The sequence below is a fragment of the Condylura cristata genome, unplaced genomic scaffold (genome assembly GCF_000260355.1).
Source record: "Condylura cristata isolate star-nosed mole 26May11 unplaced genomic scaffold, ConCri1.0 scaffold00025, whole genome shotgun sequence".
In the NCBI taxonomy this organism is placed as follows: domain Eukaryota; kingdom Metazoa; phylum Chordata; class Mammalia; order Eulipotyphla; family Talpidae; genus Condylura; species Condylura cristata.
In genome coordinates this window covers 14,594,153-14,599,994 of record NW_004567126.1, presented here as the reverse complement: position 1 = coordinate 14,599,994, position 5,842 = coordinate 14,594,153, and the positions used below count along the sequence as shown (strand labels likewise).

At 44.5% G+C, this 5,842-nt stretch overlaps 1 protein-coding gene across 2 annotated transcripts in view; it reads left to right on the top strand.

The window, feature by feature from the left end:
• The first annotated feature begins 5,487 nt into the window (after positions 1 to 5,487).
• The window catches only part of PKNOX2 (PBX/knotted 1 homeobox 2), a 253,357-nt gene continuing 253,002 nt past the window's right edge, over positions 5,488 to 5,842 (top strand). For both annotated transcript variants that reach the window (XM_012729584.1, XM_012729580.1), the window contains exon 1: positions 5,488 to 5,566. The gene's annotated coding sequence lies outside the window, so the exon portion shown is untranslated. The remainder of the gene's footprint in view (positions 5,567 to 5,842) is intronic.

Below are 5,842 nucleotides of genomic sequence, written 5' to 3'. Positions count from 1 at the left end.
AAAAAAAAAAAAAGTACAAAATGATGTAAAAATAAACTGTTATATTTAAAAAAAGTTACTCAGAAATCGTCAAAATGATACATTTTGTGCCATGTATATTTTATCACAATAAAAATATATATATAATAAAAAAAAGCACCCTGTTATCAGCATGCCCTGCCAGAGAAGCATATCTGTTATAATACACTGACACAGCCAACATCACCCAAAGTGTTGTTTACTTTAGGGTTCATTCTTGGTGGTATTTGATCAAATATATGATACCACAGTACCACACAGAGTACTTTACTGCTCTAAAACCTTTTATGCTTTGCCTCTTCATCCCTCTTCTGCTCCAACCTCGGACTCCCTCCAATTCTTTGTTTCCATAGTATTGTCTTTTCTAGAGTGTCATAAAGTTGGAGCCATAGTATGGAGTCTTTTCAGATTGACTTCTTTCACTTAGTAATGTGCATTTAAGTTTCCTCCATGTCTTTGTATGGTTTGATAGCTCATTTCTTTTTAGCATAGAATAACATGCCGTCATCTGAATGCATTACAGTTTAATCATTGATTGACTTACTGAAGGACATTTCTGGTTGCTTCCAACAATTGTCAGTTATGAATAAATCTGCTGTAAACACCAGTGTGCAGATTTTTGTGCGGACATAAGTTTTCATTCAGTGTAATTGCTGGCTCACTAAGTAAGGGTATGCTTAGTTTTGGAAGAAACTGCAAACTGTCTTCCAAAGTGGTTGTACCACTTTGCATTCCTGCCAGCAGTGAATGAGAGTACCTGGTATTCCACATCCTTGGGCCCATTTAGTGTTGCCAGAACTTTGGATTTTGGTTCTTCTAATAGGTATGTGAAGGTATTTCATTGTCATTTTATTTTATAATTCCTGAATGATGTATGACAAGGAGCATATTTTCATAAGTTTACTTGTATCTTCTTTGATGAGGTGTCTGTACAGGTCTTTTCCCCATCTTTAAATAGGATTGCTCATTTTCTTATTGTTGAGTGCTAAAAGCTTTCCATATATTTGAACAACAGCCTTTTACCGATGTGTTTTTTGGAAATATTTTCTCCTATTCTGTGGCTTAACTTGGAGTAGTTTTTTATATTATTATTATTCTTTTAGTTACTTTTTATTTAAAAAGTGAAGTAACATTGCATTATAACATTATTTAAATCTTAGGTGTTCATTATTGAGAACCAGCATGTGCATATAGTACATTAAGGTCACCACTAAAAGTCCACATCTATTCTTCATCTTACATTGCCCTCCTTTTCCTGACTTATCCACCTGCCCCCCCCCCCATTTTCTTTCCTGGTAACCACTATTGGTTGTATAGTCCACTAGCTTAATTTTGTTTAATTTAGTTCATCTGTTTTCCCTGTTTACCACATATGAAGTGAAATCATGCAGTGTTTTTCTTCCTCCATCTGACTTATTCACTGAGCATAATTTCTTCTAGGTTCATCCATGTTGTTGTATATGGTAGGGTTTCTTTTTATATATATAGCTGAATAGTATTGTGGATATATAACACATCGTCGCTTATCAATTGATGGACAGCTTCCAACTTAGGGCGTTTGTAAATAGTGCTGCAGTAAACCTGGGGGATAGACATCTCTTCAAATCAGTGTTTTTTATGCCATTTTTCCCCACCCAGAAGTGGGATAAATAGAAAATATGAAATTCCTATTTTTAATTTTTTATAGTAATTCAAAAAATACAGATCCCTAGGCCCTTCTTCAGACCAACTTTCTGTAGGAATGAAACCAGGAACCCTGAACTATAGAGTCCCGCTGGGGATTTTCATCCAAGGAGCCCATGAACCTGCCCTGAGGACTATAGTGAAGTGGAGGTGGAGAGGTGTAAGCAGGAAGATAAAATAGTAGCCTGAAAGATAGATGAGATCCAGACAAGGAGAAGGAACTGGAAAGCCCTGCTAAGGGATATGATATGTACAGCCCTCCTTTTCATTACAAGGCTCAATAAATATTTTAGGTTAAGTTTTACAGGTAACAGGAAGTCTGTGAGGACTTTGAGGGGAAACCAATGTGTAATCCAAGCTTTGTTTTAGGAAGGACATTCTGGTGGTAGTTTATAGAAAGTAGGGATATTGGAGACATTCAGACCAGTTAGGAAATTGTCAAAATATTCCAGGTGATTGGTGATAAGTTCTTCAACTAGATTAGGGAAATGATAGAGAAATGCATTTCATTCAATTCAACTGAACAAGCATTTCTTTAATATGTTTTTCTGGACTGAGCACTGTACCAGGTTTTAAGAATCCTAATATGAAATAAGAGTATCCCCATCAACAAAGAAACTCACAATCTATCAAGATAAATCAAAATAATTAATTAAGGACAAAGGGAACTGGTAATTGCAGACATTAGGAACTGAATTGTATCCTCTCTCCCAAACTCACATGTTGCAGCTCTTCACTGTGACTATATTTGGAGATAGGGCCTTTAAGGGGGTCACTGCAATTGAATAATGTCACAAGGATACTGGTGTTTATAAGAAGAGGAAGAGATGCTAGAGAACTCTCTGTGTCTCTGGTTTGCACAGAGGGGCCATGTGGGGACATAAGGGAAAGGTGACCCCGAAAGCCAGGACAAGAGGGTCTCACCAGGAACCAACCCCTCTGACACCTTGATCTTTCAGCTTCAGGAAGTGTGAGAAAAACAATGTCTGTTGTTTGGGACACTGAGTCTGTGATACAGTAGCCTGAGTTAACTAATACACTCAAGTCTTAAGTGTTGTGCATAGGGTGACGGATGAAGTATTGAGTTAAGTCCTGGACTAAACATGTCAAAAACTACATAAGTGTGGACAGTTCACACTGAAGACAAATCGAGCCCAGCTAGAAAGAGATCAGGGTCCAGAACAATACTTTAGGATGGCCAACATTTTGGAGTGTTGACTAGGACTGGTAGGAACTTCTGTTTGGTAATAATGTTGATATGTAGATGACTTCTACGACATTGTGCTCTATCTTCCTCCTCGGATGATAGGGGAAAGATTGTAGAATATCTGAAGTATATTCTACAGACTTAATTTCTATTCTATCCCTCTTCTCCTCCCAACATTTAGATTTGGAGCTCATAGAATTTGACATATTGTCGATCCATTTGTTCAGTAATTATTTACTAGCTTGTGTTATCTGTTGGGTTCTTGTATTATTGTTAATGTTTTACACATTAGGGCTTTGCTTTCAGCTAGAATGAAAGTACCTTGAAAACAGGATTTGTAGCTCAAACTTGGCTCCTGCTCTTTATCCTTACAATTAGCACATAGCTAAGCATCACTGGATGCAGCCCAAACATTTGCTTTGAATGATCCCAAGAAGGATGGTTACATTTTAGGTAAGGCTTTTTAAAGCCTTTGCAAATTACGAAACCAGTCAAAGTCAGATACCTGTATTTAAAACTAAGATGTATGCTTGAAAGCGTCAAAATGTATTAGTAGAAATCACACTATTTTCAAAGTCTCCAAAAACCACCAGCTCATGGGAATGGATCTCCAGGATCAAGGAAAAGTTAGCCACCAAACTGGGCTTGAGAAAACCGAGGGATGTGACAAGTGAGAGGCAGTGATGCACCACTGTTGCCTGCAGTACTATTTACGGCTCACTGACACCTCTCTGATGGGGTTAACTATTTACATTCAGCCAAATTCTCCCCTCTGACTCACTTTGGAGCCCTGGGAAAGTGAGAACCCGTCCCTCCAAGGGTCCTGGGCTGCAGCAAATGGATCTTCCCCACCCCCCTCCTGTGTCTGAGGAGGGCTTTCCTCTGAGAGTTTATGGCAGCCTGACCTCCAGTCTCTGGGTTGGAGAATCTGGCCATTTCTGTACTACATAAAAAGGGCAAGTGCTTTCATTATTATTATATTATTATACAGTGTATAATATATAATAGCGATTATGCTGTCAGCAGCCGAGTCTCTGACCACAGATCAGAGGCTGGGGTGACATAAATCCACAGAGTGAAGTCTTTGGAGGTTCTATGTGAAGGTGAGAGATTTCAACTCTGTCTGCAACATGGGTTCTCAGTGAAGTTTCTTGAACAAGCAACTTCGGAGGTTGAATTTGGGGTGGGGGGGTTAGGGGGGCATCTGGACAAATAGTGCCTAGTGTATCTGGAATGTAATACAAAAAAAGTCTCCGTGGTCCCCGTGGAGCCCTGGAATGCTAATAGCTCTCATCCCAGCCAGTGAAGGAGGCAGATGAGGAGTGACCTGAAGGCCTGGGAAGAGCCAAGGGGCAGCTTCAACTTCTTGAATCAGATTCTTGATTGAAAACCTGCCTGCTTGGGTTTCACTTTCCGCTTTCCTTGCTTGCATCCATCTTTGTCTAGGCTTTATCCAGGCCCCCTGCCTGGCTGGGGTCAGGGGATCAATCACTGCCCGAGTGTGGCTGCAATGGCTCCTCTACGGGAAGCAAGGAGTAAATTTCAAGGGACAGAAAGGGTTTTCTTGTCCCGTTATGCAGAGGGCCCTTGCTAACTTGGGGAAAGCAAGAGAGCCCGGATCTGAAGGGGGCTGGGTGCCTCCCCCTGGCACTTAGTAGGGCCTTCATCTTTGTGGAATGAAGGCAGGCACGTGTCAGACCATATGGGCTCCCTCTGTAGAAGGCACTGGAGTGAGTTTCTTCTCCGACTGGATGAAGCCTCCTCAGCGAGTCAGCTGCCCTTTCCCTTTATAAGACACCACCCCAACCCCCAGAACTCTCCCGACTTTTAAGAAAGAAATAGCAGTGGCTTAAAACAGGCTCGCCTCACATTTGCAAAGAGGTGATCTACTGACAAAGCCTCTACACCCTTTTCTCTCTCCTTCTGCCCCACCCCATTACACTGTCTCCCCCTCCTGAACCAAACGCCCCAGGAAGCCCACAGCAGAAAAAGCTCTTGAGAATAGGAATAACTAACCAGTGTCGTCTGAGCACCTTTTCTGGGGCCAGGGTAATGAGAATTATTCAAATGCAATCATAAAAATGAGGCCAGCCAGGCAGGAATGGGGTGGGGGGTAGGGGAGAGGAGTGGGGGCGGAGGCGAGGATTTCTTGCCAGTTTTAAGTTTCATCATTTCTGGGGAGTTCTCTTGGGGTCCTCAGAACATTTCACCTTATCTCCGTGCCCTCAGCCGGGACGTCTCGAAAGTCGGCCTCGGTCGTGGGCGGAGGCGGACTCGACCCGGGACCCCCGCGGCGTCCGCGAGTTCCAGGGGGTGGGCTGCGCCGCTCCAGCCGAGGTAACCTCGCGGTCTGAGTCTTTCTCTCCGGCGCCGTCTGTCTCCCCGCCCGCAGGAGCCGGCCAGCGCCCGGCGTCTCGAAAAGTCTCCAGTAGAGGGAGACACTCCTGCGGCTCCTCAGACTCGCGAGCGGCCGGGGCCGGGAGTGGGTGGGGGTGATGGGGGGGGGTGGGGAGAAAGGGGGAGTGGGGAGAGGGGAGGTGTGTGTGAGGGGGGGGGGCTCCGGGGGGCGGGTCCCTGTGCCGCTGACGTCCCAAGCAGTGCTGGGAAGTATAGGCTGTGTTGTCACGCCGGTGTCAGTCTGATGAAGATTGGCATCAGGTAAGCTGTCATTCATTTCCATGTCAGAGACGCTTTTGCAAGCGGCGGCGGCGGCGCGGCGGCGGCTGCTGCTGCTGCGGGCGGCTGCCTCAGAGCGCGTGTGTTTTATTCCAGTCCCCAAGCCAGAGTATTATTCATTGCGACAGGGCAAGGAGGAGAGAGGGAGGCAGCAGGGAGGAGAGAGAGGGAGGCAGCAGGGAGGAGGGAGGCAGGGAGCAGAGAGGGACGGCGGGAGCGTGCAGAGAGAAGCTGGGGAAGCGCCGGGAGAGCGGCGAG